This window comes from Convolutriloba macropyga, chromosome 12 (assembly GCF_964194025.1).
Source record: "Convolutriloba macropyga chromosome 12, txConMacr16.3, whole genome shotgun sequence".
In the NCBI taxonomy this organism is placed as follows: Eukaryota; Metazoa; Xenacoelomorpha; order Acoela; family Convolutidae; genus Convolutriloba; species Convolutriloba macropyga.
Genome location: NC_134479.1, coordinates 27,448,286 through 27,465,855, shown reverse-complemented (window position 1 = coordinate 27,465,855; position 17,570 = coordinate 27,448,286). Strand labels below are relative to the sequence as shown.

Below are 17,570 nucleotides of genomic sequence, written 5' to 3'. Positions count from 1 at the left end.
GAAGTCATTCGCTCGAAATGCTTGCCAAAAATGTAATTAGTAGCGGCGTTAAACAATTTATATTTCAAAAAATTGGCGCGTCTCTAACAAGTCGCACTTTTTCGAATTCATAGGAATTGTTGGCTTTAAGATCGCACTTTTAATATAGGATACAAAAAGAATACCACTAAAGGAACAATGGAAAAGTCAGAGTGTGAAAGTGCAAAGATTGAGAGTTTGGAGAAATTTGAAACTTTACTTGAAGACACGTACGAAGTTTTGCTGGAAGACAACACCAAGATATGTCACTCACAAATCTTAGCAGAAATTAAACTCTAAGAAGACACATTTAGAAGAGTAATTAATAATATGATCCAAAATTAGATAAAAAACGTATTAATCTGAAATTTAACCTCAAGATTGTGATCTTTACAATTTTTCTCTGCTTCAAATACTTGAGAAACCTCTTCTTGTTATTGCACTCAGGTTCCGTTTCTGATCCACTTGAGTTTTGCACAACCGTTTCTTCCGTATTGATCTTGAAATCTTTTGATTTAATCTTGCTTACATAGATGCCTGGTGCCCTGCTCTGACACATTTCATTAAGTAATCGCTTACTATACTCTTTCTTCTGGCCTTGCCATTTGAACTCTGCGTGTTCTCTTTTCCGCTCAGACAAATCAAGCTTTTTGTTATATCAGGCAACCCAGGCGATTTTGCTGCAATGCGGATATAAGTGTCGTAACAATCGAGGTAGAAGATATAAAGCCACTGATCAGGCCCATCGATGGATTCTAACGAAACATAAGCTGCAGTGTTCGTTTTGTCCTGCTTTCTTTAGTTCCTGTTCGGATTGCGTCAGAACTGGTTTATCGGATTGGCTCATTATTGCAACAGAAGTCATTCCCTCAAAATGTTGCCAAAAATTTTAAATGCGGCGTTATATTTCGTATTTAATTCATGTGTTGGCTATTGGTAGTACTTCCGTTGGTAGTTTCGGCATCGGAGAGAATAATGAGCTCTACTACATGGTTTTCGATTTCTTCCTGTTGAAAGAAATTGGGATATTTCATCCTCCAATGCTGCAAACTTGGATTCCAGAATTTCAATTGCCTGTGAATCAAGTGTCGGATCGTCTCCAGAATTCCATGGAGAACTAGCTGCAGATGCCTTGAGACCTGAATTTCGTGGAGAACATTGCAGGAAAAAGCAGGTGTCCAAGTCATTAATGCTGAAGTTATCCATTACTTGAAGCTAAGTGAATTGGTGGGCATTTTGATGAACAATTCAAACTCATTTAAACAGATGGAAAACCAGTTTAGCTCTATAATACATTAATGAAATATGCTGTCTGTTGAACCATACAAACAAAAATCTGATCAACTTAAAAATCCACCAATTTATGCTTGATTTAGCATGTCGATTGTTGAAATTTCAGCCAATTTCTGTGATTAATTTATTAGTTAAACTGAATGCTGTCAGGATGGAATGATAAAATAGTGTTGTCGAAAGCGATATAACTTATTTAATACGTCGAATAGACAAAGCACTCGGGAAAGTTAGACAATTATTGCTAAGATAAGCCACCCTAGTCGGAGAATGTAGACAAAGTCAGAAGTATTGTGCAGGGATTTCTCATCATAAGAAAAGAGCTATCGCTTCGGCTTTATTTGGGGTCAAAAGGATAATGTGATTCATGCTAATGTCTAATTTCTTCACAATTATGCGGGATTAGAATTTCTCGTGTGAAGGTTTGTTCATGTCTACTGTTTACGCTTATGACTACAACGATAGCTAAAACAAACATACGCTTATGTTTGACTATAACAACGGCTAAAACAAACACATAGAACAATAGCCGGACTGGAGCGGAAACGGAGCGATGTAAACAAATTAGTAAACATCGCTGACTATAACAATGGCTATAACAAAAACATGGAACAACAGCCAGACTGGAGGGGAAAGCGAGCGATGTAAACAAATTAAATAACATCGCTGACTATAACAATGGCTAAAACAAAAACATGGAACAACAGCCAGACTGGAGGGGAAAGCGAGCGATGTAAACAAATTAATTAACATCGCTGACTATAACAATGACTAGGCTAAAACAAAAACATGGTACAACAGACAAACTTGAGAGGAAAGCGGGCGATGTAAACAAATTAATTGACATCGCTGACTATAACAATGGCTAAAACAAAAACATGGAAGAACAGCCAGACTGGAGCGGAAAGCGAGCGTTGTAAACAAATTAATTAACATCGCTGACTATAACAATGGCTAAAACAAAAACATGGAACAACAGCCAGACTGGAGCGGAAAGCGGGCGATGTAAACATTAATTGACATCGCTGACTATAACAATGGCTAGAACAAAAACATGAAACGACAGCCAGACTGGAGTGGAAAGCGAGCGATGCAAACATTAAATAACTTCGCTGACTAAAACAATAACTAAAACAAAAACATGGAACAACACCCAGACTGGAGCGGAAAGCGGGCGATGTAAACAAATAATTAACATCGCTGACTATAACAATGGCTAAAACAAAAACATGGAACAACAGCCAGACTAGAGCGGAAAGCGAGCGATGTAAACAATTTAATTAACATCGCTGACTATAACAATGGCTAAAACAAAAACATGGAACAACAGCCAGACTGGAGCGGAGAGCTAGCTATGTAATCATTAATTAACATCGCTGACTATAACAATGGCTAAAACCAAAATATGGAAAAACAGCCAGAATTGAGCGGAAAGCGAGCGACGTAAACATTAATTAACATCGCTGACTATAATAATGGCTAAAAAAACATGGAACAACAGCCAAACTGGAGCGGAAAGCGAGCGATGTAAACAAATTAATTAACATTGCTGACTATAACAATGGCTAAAACAAAACATCGAACAACAGCCAGACTGGAGCGGAAAGCGGGTGATGTAAACAAATTAATTGACATCGCTGACTATAACAATGGCTAAAACAAAAACATGGAACAACAGCCAGACTGGAGCGGAAAGCGGGCGATGTAAACATTAATTGACATCGCTGACTATAACAATGGCTAGAACAAAAACATGAAACGACAGCCAGACTGGAGTGGAAAGCGAGCGATGCAAACATTAAATAACTTCGCTGACTAAAACAATAACTAAAACAAAAACATGGAACAACACCCAGACTGGAGCGGAAAGCGGGCGATGTAAACAAATAATTAACATCGCTGACTATAACAATGGCTAAAACAAAAACATGGAACAACAGCCAGACTAGAGCGGAAAGCGAGCGATGTAAACAATTTAATTAACATCGCTGACTATAACAATGGCTAAAACAAAAACATGGAACAACAGCCAGACTGGAGCGGAGAGCTAGCTATGTAATCATTAATTAACATCGCTGACTATAACAATGGCTAAAACCAAAATATGGAAAAACAGCCAGAATTGAGCGGAAAGCGAGCGACGTAAACATTAATTAACATCGCTGACTATAATAATGGCTAAAAAAACATGGAACAACAGCCAAACTGGAGCGGAAAGCGAGCGATGTAAACAAATTAATTAACATTGCTGACTATAACAATGGCTAAAACAAAACATCGAACAACAGCCAGACTGGAGCGGAAAGCGGGTGATGTAAACAAATTAATTGACATCGCTGACTATAACAATGGCTAAAACAAAAACATGGAACAACAGCCAGGCCAGACTGGAGCGGAAAGCGAGCGATGTAAACAAATTAAATAGCATCGGTGACTTTAACAATGGCTAAAACGAAAACATGGAACAACAGCCAGACTGGAGCGGAAAGCGAGCGATGTAAACAAATTAATTAACATCGCTGACTATAACAATGGCTAAAACAAAAACATGGAACAACAGCCAGACTGGTGCGGAAAGCGGGCGATGTAAACAAATTAATTGACATCGCTGACTATAACAATGGCTAAAACAAAATCATGGAACAACAGCCAGTCTGGAGTGGAAAGCGAGCGTTGTAAACAAATTAATTAACATCGCTGACTATAACAATGGCTAAAACACAAACATGGAATAACAGCCAGACTGGAGCGGAAAGCGGGCGATGTAAACATTAATTGACATCGCTGACTATAACAATGGCTAAAACAAAAACATGGAAGAACAGCCAGACTGGAGCGGAAAGCGAGCGTTGTAAACAAATTAATTAACATCGCTGACTATAACAATGGCTAAAACAAAAACATGGAAGAACAGCCAGACTGGAGCGGAAAGCGAGCGTTGTAAACAAATTAATTAACATCGCTGACTATAACAATGGCTAAAACAAAAACATGGAACAACAGCCAGACTGGAGCGGAAAGCGGGCGATGTAAACACTAATTGACATCGCTGACTATAACAATGGCTAGAACAAAAACATGAAACGACAGCCAGACTGGAGTGGAAAGCGAGCGATGTAAACATTAAATAACTTCGCTGACTAAAACAATAACTAAAACAAAAACATGGAACAACACCCAGACTGGAGCGGAAAGCGGGCGATGTAAACAAATAATTAACATCGCTGACTATAACAATGGCTAAAACAAAAACATGGAACAACAGCCAGACTAGAGCGGAAAGCGAGCGATGTAAACAATTTAATTAACATCGCTGACTATAACAATGGCTAAAACAAAAACATGGAACAACAGCCAGACTGGAGCGGAGAGCTAGCTATGTAATCATTAATTAACATCGCTGACTATAACAATGGCTAAAACCAAAATATGGAAAAACAGCCAGAATTGAGCGGAAAGCGAGCGACGTAAACATTAATTAACATCGCTGACTATAATAATGGCTAAAAAAACATGGAACAACAGCCAAACTGGAGCGGAAAGCGAGCGATGTAAACAAATTAATTAACATTGCTGACTATAACAATGGCTAAAACAAAACATCGAACAATAGCCAGACTGGAGCGGAAAGCGGGTGATGTAAACAAATTAATTGACATCGCTGACTATAACAATGGCTAAAACAAAAACATGGAACAACAGCCAGGCCAGACTGGAGCGGAAAGCGAGCGATGTAAACAAATTAAATAGCATCGGTGACTTTAACACTGGCTAAAACGAAAACATGGAACAACAGCCAGACTGGAGCGGAAAGCGAGCGATGTAAACAAATTAATTAACATCGCTGACTATAACAATGGCTAAAACAAAAACATGGAACAACAGCCAGACTGGTGCGGAAAGCGGGCGATGTAAACAAATTAATTGACATCGCTGACTATAACAATGGCTAAAACAAAATCATGGAACAACAGCCAGTCTGGAGTGGAAAGCGAGCGTTGTAAACAAATTAATTAACATCGCTGACTATAACAATGGCTAAAACACAAACATGGAATAACAGCCAGACTGGAGCGGAAAGCGGGCGATGTAAACATTAATTGACATCGCTGACTATAACAATGGCTAGAACAAAAACATGAAACAACAGCCAGACTGGAGCGTAAAGCGAGCGATGTAAACATTAATTAACTTCGCTGACTAAAACAATGGCTAAAACACAAACAAGGAATAACAGCCAGACTGGAGCGGAAAGCGAGCGATGTAAACATTAATTAACATCGCTGACTATAACAATGGCTAAAACACAAACATGGAATAACAGCCAGACTGGAGCGGAAAGCGGGCGATGTAAACATTAATTGACATCGCTGACTATAACAATGGCTAGAACAAAAATATGAAACAACAGCCAGACTGGAGCGGAAAGCGAGCGTTGTAAACAAATTAATTAACATCGCTGACTATAACAATGGCTAAAACAAAAACATGGAACAACAGCCAGACTGGAGCGGAAAGCGGGCGATGTAAACATTAATTGACATCGCTGACTATAACAATGGCTAGAACAAAAACATGAAACGACAGCCAGACTGGAGTGGAAAGCGAGCGATGTAAACATTAATTGACATCGCTGACTATAACAATGGCTGGAACAAAAACATGAAACAACAGCCAGACTGGAGCGTAAAGCGAGCGATGTAAACATTAATTAACTTCGCTGACTAAAACAATGGCTAAAACACAAACATGGAATAACAGCCAGACTGGAGCAGAAAGCGAGCGATGTAAACATTAATTAACATCGCTGACTATAACAATGGCTAAAACACAAACATGGAATAACAGCCAGACTGGAGCGGAAAGCGGGCGATGTAAACATTAATTGACATCGCTGACTATAACAATGGCTAGAACAAAAACATGAAACAACAGCCAGACTGGAGCGGAAAGCGAGCGTTGTAAACAAATTAATTAACATCGCTGACTATAACAATGGCTAAAACAAAAACATGGAACAACAGCCAGACTGGAGGGGAAAGCGGGCGATGTAAACATTAATTGACATCGCTGACTATAACAATGGCTAGAACAAAAACATGAAACGACAGCCAGACTGGAGCGGAGAGCTAGCTATGTAATCATTAATTAACATCGCTGACTATAACAATGGCTAAAACCAAAATATGGAAAAACAGCCAGAATTGAGCGGAAAGCGAGCGACGTAAACATTAATTAACTTCGCTGACTATAACAATGGCTAGAACAAAAACATGAAACGACAGCCAGACTGGAGTGGAAAGCGAGCGATGTAAACATTAAATAACTTCGCTGACTAAAACAATAGCTAAAACAAAAACATGGAACAACAGCCAGACTGGAGCGGAAAGCGGGCGATGTAAACAAATAATTAACATGGCTGACTATAACAATGGCTAAAACAAAAACATGGAACAACAGCCAGACTAGAGCGGAAAGCGAGCGATGTAAACAATTTAATTAACATCGCTGACTATAACAATGGCTAAAACAAAAACATGGAACAACAGCCAGACTGGAGCGGAAAGCGGGCGATGTAAACATTAATTGACATCGCTGACTATAACAATGGCTAGAACAAAAACATGAAACAACAGCCAGACTGGAGCGTAAAGCGAGCGATGTAAACATTAATTAACTTCGCTGACTAAAACAATGGCTAAAACACAAACATGGAATAACAGCCAGACTGGAGCGGAAAGCGAGCGATGTAAACATTAATTAACATCGCTGACTATAACAATGGCTAAAACACAAACATGGAATAACAGCCAGACTGGAGCGGAAAGCGGGCGATGTAAACATTAATTGACATCGCTGACTATAACAATGGCTAGAACAAAAACATGAAACAACAGCCAGACTGGAGCGGAAAGCGAGCGTTGTAAACAAATTAATTAACATCGCTGACTATAACAATGGCTAAAACAAAAACATGGAACAACAGCCAGACTGGAGCGGAAAGCGGGCGATGTAAACATTAATTGACATCGCTGACTATAACAATGGCTAGAACAAAAACATGAAACGACAGCCAGACTGGAGCGGAGAGCTAGCTATGTAATCATTAATTAACATCGCTGACTATAACAATGGCTAAAACCAAAATATGGAAAAACAGCCAGAATTGAGCGGAAAGCGAGCGACGTAAACATTAATTAACATCGCTGACTATAACAATGGCTAGAACAAAAACATGAAACGACAGCCAGACTGGAGTGGAAAGCGAGCGATGTAAACATTAAATAACTTCGCTGACTAAAACAATAGCTAAAACAAAAACATGGAACAACAGCCAGACTGGAGCGGAAAGCGGGCGATGTAAACAAATAATTAACATGGCTGACTATAACAATGGCTAAAACAAAAACATGGAACAACAGCCAGACTAGAGCGGAAAGCGAGCGATGTAAACAATTTAATTAACATCGCTGACTATAACAATGGCTAAAACAAAAACATGGAACAACAGCCAGACTGGAGCGGAAAGCGGGCGATGTAAACATTAATTGACATCGCTGACTATAACAATGGCTAGAACAAAAACATGAAACAACAGCCAGACTGGAGCGTAAAGCGAGCGATGTAAACACTAATTAACTTCGCTGACTAAAACAATGGCTAAAACACAAACATGGAATAACAGCCAGACTGGAGCGGAAAGCGAGTGATGTAAACATTAATTAACATCGCTGACTATAACAATGGCTAAAACACAAACATGGAATAACAGCCAGACTGGAGCGGAAAGCGGGCGATGTAAACATTAATTGACATCGCTGACTATAACAATGGCTAGAACAAAAACATGAAACAACAGCCAGACTGGAGCGGAAAGCGAGCGTTGTAAACAAATTAATTAACATCGCTGACTATAACAATGGCTAAAACAAAAACATGGAACAACAGCCAGACTGGAGCGGAAAGCGGGCGATGTAAACATTAATTGACATCGCTGACTATAACAATGGCTAGAACAAAAACATGAAACGACAGCCAGACTGGAGTGGAAAGCGAGCGATGTAAACATTAAATAGCTTTGCTGACTAAAACAATAGCTAAAACAAAAACATCGAACAACAGCCAGACTGGAGCGGAAAGCGGGCGATGTAAACAAATAATTAACATCGCTGACTATAACAATGGCTAAAACAAAAACATGGAACAACAGCCAGACTAGAGCGGAAAGCGAGCGATGTAAACAATTTAATTAATATCGCTGACTATAACAATGGCTAAAACAAAAACATGGAACAACAGCCAGACTGGAGCGGAGAGCTAGCTATGTAATCATTAATTAACATCGCTGACTATAACAATGGCTAAAACCAAAATATGGAAAAACAGCCAGAATTGAGCGGAAAGCGAGCGACGTAAACATTAATTAACATCGCTGACTATAATAATGGCTAAAAAAACATGGAACAACAGCCAAACTGGAGCGGAAAGCGGGTGATGTAAACAAATTAATTAACATCGCTGACTATAACAATGGCTAAAACAAAAACATCGAACAACAGCCAGACTGGAGCGGAAAGCGGGTGATGTAAACAAATTAATTGACATCGCTGACTATAACAATGGCTAAAACAAAAACATGGAACAACAGCCAGGCCAGACTGGAGCGGAAAGCGAGCGATGTAAACAAATTAAATAGCATCGGTGACTATAACAATGGCTAAAACGAAAACATGGAACAACAGCCAGACAGGAGCGGAAAGCGAGCGATGTAAACAAATTAATTAACATCGCTGACTATAACAATGGCTAAAACCAAAATATGGAAAAACAGCCAGAATTGAGCGGAAAGCGAGCGACGTAAACATTAATTAACATCGCTGACTATAATAATGGCTAAAAAAACATGGAACAACAGCCAAACTGGAGCGGAAAGCGAGCGATGTAAACAAATTAATTAACATCGCTGACTATAACAATGGCTGAAACAAAAACATCGAACAACAGCCAGACTGGAGCGGAAAGCGGGTGATGTAAACAAATTAATTGACATCGCTGACTATAACAATGGCTAAAACAAAAACATGGAACAACAGCCAGGCCAGACTGGAGCGGAAAGCGAGCGATGTAAACAAATTAAATAGCATCGGTGACTATAACAATGGCTAAAACGAAAACATGGAACAACAGCCAGACAGGAGCGGAAAGCGAGCGATGTAAACAAATTAATTAACATCGCTGACTATAACAATGGCTAAAACAAAAACATGGAACAACAGCCAGACTGGTGCGGAAAGCGGGCGATGTAAACAAATTAATTGAAATCGCTGACTATAACAATGGCTAAAACAAAATCATGGAACAACAGCCAGTCTGGAGTGGAAAGCGAGCGTTGTAAACAAATTAACATCGCTGACTATAACAATGGCTGAAACAAAAACATCGAACAACAGCCAGACTGGAGCGGAAAGCGGGTGATGTAAACAAATTAATTGACATCGCTGACTATAACAATGGCTAAAACAAAAACATGGAACAACAGCCAGGCCAGACTGGAGCGGAAAGCGAGCGATGTAAACAAATTAAATAGCATCGGTGACTATAACAATGGCTAAAACGAAAACATGGAACAACAGCCAGACAGGAGCGGAAAGCGAGCGATGTAAACAAATTAATTAACATCGCTGACTATAACAATGGCTAAAACAAAAACATGGAACAACAGCCAGACTGGTGCGGAAAGCGGGCGATGTAAACAAATTAATTGAAATCGCTGACTATAACAATGGCTAAAACAAAATCATGGAACAACAGCCAGTCTGGAGTGGAAAGCGAGCGTTGTAAACAAATTAATTAACATCGCTGACTATAACAATGGCTAAAACACAAACATGGAATAACAGCCAGACTGGAGCGGAAAGCGGGCGATGTAAACAAATCAAATAATTAACATCGCTGACTATAACAATGGCTAAAGAAACATGGAACAACAGCCAAAATGGAGCCGAAAGCGAGCGATGTAAACATTAATTAACTTCGCTGACTAAAACAATGGCTAAAACAAAAGCATGGAAGAACAACCAGACTGGAGCGGAAAGCGGGCGATGTAAACAAATCAAATAATTAACATCGCTGACTATTACAATGGCTAAAACAAAAACATGGAACAACAGCCAGACTGGAGTGGAAAGCGAGCGATGTAAACATTAATTAACATCGCTGTCTATAACAATGGCTAAAAAAAACATGGAACAACAGCCAAACTGGAGCCGAAAGCGAGCGATGTAAACATTAATTGACATCGCTGACTATAACAATGGCTAAAACACAAACATGGAATAACAGCCAGACTGGAGCGGAAAGCGGGCGATGTAAACATTAATTGACATCGCTGACTATAACAATGGCTAGAACAAAAACATGAAACAACAGCCAGACTGGAGCGTAAAGCGAGCGATGTAAACATTAATTATCTTCGCTGACTAAAACAATGGCTAAAACAAAAGCATGGAAGAACAACCAGACTGGAGCGGAAAGCGGGCGATGTAAACAAATCAAATAATTAACATCGCTGACTATTACAATGGCTAAAACAAAAACATGGAAAAACAGCCTGACTGGAGCGGAAAGCAAGCGATGTAAACATTAATTAACATCGCTGACTATAACAATGGCTAAAAAACATGGAACAACAGCCAAACTGAAGCCGAAAGCGAGCGATGTAAACATTAATTAACATCGCTTACTATAACAATGGCTAAAACAAAAACATGGAAAAACAGCCTGACTGGAGCGGAAAGCAAGCGATGTAGACATTAATTAACATCGCTGAATATAACAATGCCTGAAAAAACATGGATTAAATGCCAAACTGGAGACGAAAGCGAGCGATGTAAACATTAATTAACATCGCTGAGTAAAACAATGGCTAAAACAAAAGCATGGAACAACAGCCAGACTGGAGCGGAAAGCGGGCGATGTAATCAAATCAAATAATTAACATCGCTGACTATTACAATGGCAAAAACAAAAACATGGGACAACAGTCAAACTGGAGCACAAAGCGAGCGATGTAAAAAAATAAATTAACATCGCTGACTATAACATTGGCTAAAACAAAAACATGGAACAACAGCCAGACTGGAGCGGAAAGCGGGCGATTTAAACAAATTAATTGACATCGTTGACTATAACAATGGCTAAAACAAAAACATGGAACGACAGCCAGACTCGAGCGGAAAGCGAGCGATGTAAACAAATTAAATACCATCGCTGACTATAACAATGGCTAAAACAAAAACATGGAACAACAGCCAGACTGGAACGGAAAGCGAGCGATGTAAACAAATTGATTAAGATCGCTGACTATAACAATGGCTAAAACAAAAACATGGAACAACAGCCAGACTGGAGCGGAAAGCGGGCGATGTAAACATTAATTGACATCGCTGACTATAACAATGGCTAGAGCAAAAACATGAAACAACAGCCAGACTGGAGCGGAAAGCGAGCGATGTAAATATTAATTAACTTCGCTGACTAAAACAATGGTTAAAACAAAAGCATGGAACAACAGCCAGACTGGAGCGGAAAGCGGGTGATGTAAACATTAATTAACATCGCTGACTATAACAATGGCTAAAAAACATGGAACAACAGCCAAACTGGAGCCGAAAGCGAGCGATGTAAACATTAATTAACATCGCTGACTAAAACAATGGCTAAAACAAAAGGGTGGAACAACAGCCAGACTGGAGCGGAAAGTGGGCGATGTAAACAAATCAAATAAATAACATCGCTGACTATTACAATGGCTAAAACAAAAACATGGAACAACAGCCAGACTGGAGTGGAAAGCGAGCGATGTAAACATTCATTAACATCGCTGACTATAACAATGGCTAAAAAACATGGAACAACAGCCAATCTGGAGCCGAAAGCGAGCTATGTAATCATTAATTAACATTGCTGACTATAACAATGGCTAAAACAAAAACATGGAAAAACAGCCTGACTGGAGCGGAAAGCAAGCGATGTAAACATTAATTAACATCGCTGACTATAACAATGGCTAAAAAAACATGGAACAACAGCCAAACTGGAGCCGAAAGCGAGCGATGTAAACAATAATTAATGTCGCTGACTATAACAATGGCTAAAACGAAAACATGGAACAACAGCCAGACTGGAGCGGAAAGCGAGCGATGTAAACATTAATTAACATCGCTGACTATAACAATGGCTGAAACAAAAACATGGAAAAAAGCCAGACTTGAGCGGAAAGCAGGCGATGTAAACAAATTGATTAACATCGCTGACTATAACAATGGCTTAAACAAAAGCATGGAACAACAGCCAGACTGGAGCGGAAAGCGGGCGATGTAAACAAATCAAATAATTAACATCGCTGACTATAACAATGGCTAAAGAAACATGGAACAACAGCCAAAATGGAGTCGAAAGCGAGCGATGTAAACATTAATTAACATCGCTGACTAAAACAATGGCTAAAACAAAAGCATGGAACAACAGCCAGACTGGAGCGGAAAGCGGGCGATGTAAACAAATCAAATAATTAACATCGCTGACTATTACAATGGTTAAACAAAACATGGAACAACAGCCAAACTGGAGCGGAAAGCGAGCGATGCAAACATTAATTAACATCGCTGACTATAACAATGGCTAAAACAAAAACATGGAAAAAAGCCAGACTTGAGCGGAAAGCAGGCGATGTAAACAAATTGATTAACGTCGCTGACTATAACAATGGCTAAAAAAACTTGGAACAACAGCCAGACTGGAGCGGAAAGCGGGCGATGTAAACATTAATTAACATCGCTGACTATAACAATGGCTAAAACAAAAACATGGAACAAAAGCCAGACTGGAGCGGAAAGCGAGCGAATTAAACATTAATTAACATCGCTGACTATAACAATGGCTAAAACAAGAACATGGAGCAACAGTCAGACTGGAGCGGAAAACGGGCGTTGTAAACAAATTAATTAACATCGCTGACTATGACAATGGCTAAAACAAAAACGTAGAACAACCGCCAGACTGGAGCGGAAAGCGGGCGATGTAAACATTAATTAACATCGCTGACTATAACAATGGCTAAAACAAAAACATGGAACAAAAGCCAGACTGGAGCGGAAAGCGAGCGATGTAAACAAATTGATTAACATCGCTGACTATAACAATGGCTTAAACAAAAGCATGGAACAACAGCCAGACTGGAGCGGAAAGCGGGCGATGTAAACAAATCAAATAATTAACATCGCTGACTATAACAATGGCTAAAGAAACATGGAACAACAGCCAAAATGGAGCCGAAAGCGAGCGATGTAAACATTAATTAACATCGCTGACTAAAACAATGGCTAAGACAAAACATGGAACAACAGCCAGACTGGAGCGGAAAGCGGGCGATGTAAACAAATCAAATAATTAACATCGCTGACTATTACAATGGTTAAACAAAAACATGGAACAACAGCCAAACTGGAGCGGAAAGCGAGCGATGCAAACATTAATTAACATCGCTGACTATAACAATGGCTAAAACAAAAACATGGAAAAAAGCCAGACTTGAGCGGAAAGCAGGCGATGTAAACAAATTGATTAACGTCGCTGACTATAACAATGGCTAAAAAACTTGGAACAACAGCCAGACTGGAGCGGAAAGCGGGCGATGTAAACATTAATTAACATCGCTGACTATAACAATGGCTAAAACAAAAACATGGAACAAAAGCCAGACTGGAGCGGAAAGCGAGCGATGTAAACATTAATCAACATCGCTGACTATAACAATGGCTAAAACAAGAACATGGAGCAACAGTCAGACTGGAGCGGAAAACGGGCGTTGTAAACAAATTAATTAACGTCGCTGACTATAACAATGTCTGAAACAAAAACATGGAACAACAGCCAGACTGGAGCGGAAAGCAAGCGATGTAAACATTAATTAACATCGCTGACTATAACAATGGCTAAAACAAAAACGTGGAACAACCGCCAGACTGGAGCGGAAAGCGGGCGATGTAAACATTAATTAACATCGCTGACTATAACAATGGCTAAAACAAAAACATGGAACAAAAGCCAGACTGGAGCGGAAAGCGAGCGATGTAAACATTAATTAACATCGCTGACTATAACAATGGCTAAAACAAGAACATGGAGCAACAGCCAGACTGGAGCGGAAAGCGGGCGATGTAAACAAATTAATTAACGTCGCTGACTATAACAATGTCTGAAACAAAAACATGGAACAAAAGCCAGACTGGAGCGGAAAGCGAGCGATGTAAACATTAATTAACATCGCTGACTATATCAATGGCTAAAACAAGAACATGGAGCAACAGCCAGACTGGAGCGGAAAACGGGCGATGTAAACAAATTAATTAACATCGCCGACTATAACAATGGCTAAAACAAAAACTTGGAACAACCGCCAGACTGGAGCGGAAAGCGGGCGATGTAAACATTAATTAACATCGCTGACTATAACAATGGCTAAAACAAAAACATGGAACAAAAGCCAGACTGGAGCGGGAAGCGAGCGATGTAAACATTAATTAACATCGCTGACTATAACAATGGCTAAAACAAGAACATGGAGCAACAGCCAGACTGGAGCGGAAAGCGGGCGATGTAAACAAATTAATTAACGTCGCTGACTATGACAATGTCTGAAACAAAAACATGGAACAAAAGCCAGACTGGAGCGGAAAGCGAGCGATGTAAACATTAATTAACATCGCTGACTATAACAATGGCTAAAACAAAAACGTGGAACAACCGCCAGACTGGAGCGGAAAGCGGGCGATGTAAACATTAATTAACATCGCTGACTATAACAATGGCTAAAACAAAAACATGGAACAAAAGCCAGACTGGAGCGGAAAGCGAGCGATGAAACATTAATTAACATCGCTGACTATAACAATGGCTAAAACAAGAACATGGAGCAACAGCCAGACTGGAGCGGAAAGCGGACGATGTAAACAAATTAATTAACGTCGCTGACTATGACAATGTCTGAAACAAAAACATGGAACAACAGCCAGACTGGAGCGGAAAGCAAGCGATGTAAACATTAATTAACATCGCTGACTATAACAATGGCTAAAATAAAAACATGGAACAACAGCCAGACTGGAGCGGAAAGCGAGCGATGTAAACAAATTTATTAACATCGCTGACTATAACAATGTCTGAAACAAAAACATGGAACAACAGCCAGACTGAAGCGGAAAGCGAGCGATGTAAACATTAATTAACATCTTTGCCTATAACAATGGCTATAACAAGAACATGGAACAACAGCCAGACTGGAGCGGAAAGCGGGCGATTTAAACAAGTTATTTTACGTCGCTGACTATAACAATGGCTAAAACAAAAACGTGGAACAACCGCCAGACTGGAGTGGAAAGTGGGCGATGTAAACATTAATTAACATCGCTGACTATAACAATGGCTAAAACAAAAACATGGAACAAAAGCCAGACTGGAGCGGAAAGCGAGCGATGTAAACATTAATTAACATCGCTGACTATAACAATGGCTAAAACAAGAACATGGAGCAACAGCCAGACTGGAGCGGAAAGCGGGCGATGTAAACAAATTAATTAACGTCGCTGACTATAACAATGTCTGAAACAAAAACATGGAACAAAAGCCAGACTGGAGCGGAAAGCGAGCGATGTAAACATTAATTAACATCGCTGACTATATCAATGGCTAAAACAAGAACATGGAGCAACAGCCAGACTGGAGCGGAAAACGGGCGATGTAAACAAATTAATTAACGTCGCTGACTATAACAATGGCTAAAACAAAAACGTGGAACAACCGCCAGACTGGAGCGGAAAGCGGGCGATGTAAACATTAATTAACATCGCTGACTATAACAATGGCTAAAACAAAAACATGGAACAAAAGCCAGACTGGAGCGGAAAGCGAGCGATGTAAACATTAATTAACATCGCTGACTATAACAATGGCTAAAACAAGAACATGGAGCAACAGCCAGACTGGAGCGGAAAACGGGCGATGTAAACAAATTAATTAACGTCGCTGACTATAACAATGGCTAAAACAAAAACGTGGAACAACCGCCAGACTGGAGCGGAAAGCGGGCGATGTAAACATTAATTAACATCGCTGACTATAACAATGGCTAAAACAAAAACATGGAACAAAAGCCAGACTGGAGCGGAAAGCGAGCGATGTAAACATTAATTAACATCGCTGACTATAACAATGGCTAAAACAAGAACATGGAGCAACAGCCAGACTGGAGCGGAAAGCGGGCGATGTAAACAAATTAATTAACGTCGCTGACTATAACAATGTCTGAAACAAAAACATGGAACAAAAGCCAGACTGGAGCGGAAAGCGAGCGATGTAAACATTAATTAACATCGCTGACTATATCAATGTCTGAAACAAAAACATGGAACAACAGCCAGACTTGAGCGGAAAGCAAGCGATGTAAACATTAATTAACATCGCTGACTATAACAATGGCTAAAACAAAAACGTGGAACAACCGCCAGACTGGAGCGGAAAGCGGGCGATGTAAACATTAATTAACATCGCTGACTATAACAAGGGCTAAAACAAAAACATGGAACAAAAGCCAGACTGGAGCGGAAAGCGAGCGATGAAACATTAATTAACATCGCTGACTATAACAATGGCTAAAACAAGAACATGGAGCAACAGCCAGACTGGAGCGGAAAGCGGACGATGTAAACAAATTAATTAACGTCGCTGACTATAACAATGTCTGAAACAAAAACATGGAACAACAGCCAGACTGGAGCGGAAAGCAAGCGATGTAAACATTAATTAACATCGCTGACTATAACAATGGCTAAAATAAAAACATGGAACAACAGCCAGACTGGAGCGGAAAGCGAGCGATGTAAACAAATTTATTAACATCGCTGACTATAACAATGTCTGAAACAAAAACATGGAACAACAGCCAGACTGAAGCGGAAAGCGAGCGATGTAAACATTAATTAACATCTTTGCCTATAACAATGGCTATAACAAGAACATGGAACAACAGCCAGACTGGAGCGGAAAGCGGGCGATTTAAACAAGTTATTTTACGTCGCTGACTGTAACAATGGCTAAAACACAAACATGTAACAACAGCCAGACTGGAGCGGAAAACGAGCGATGTAAACAAATTAATTAACATCGCTGACTATAACAATGGCTAAAACAAACGCATGGAATAG

General features: G+C 39.8%; 1 protein-coding gene across 1 annotated transcript in view; it reads left to right on the top strand.

Moving 5' to 3' along the window:
* Window positions 1–17,570, top strand: part of LOC142350589 (cytohesin-3-like) — a 69,564-nt gene that overhangs the window by 14,118 nt on the left and 37,876 nt on the right. The window lies entirely within an intron of this gene.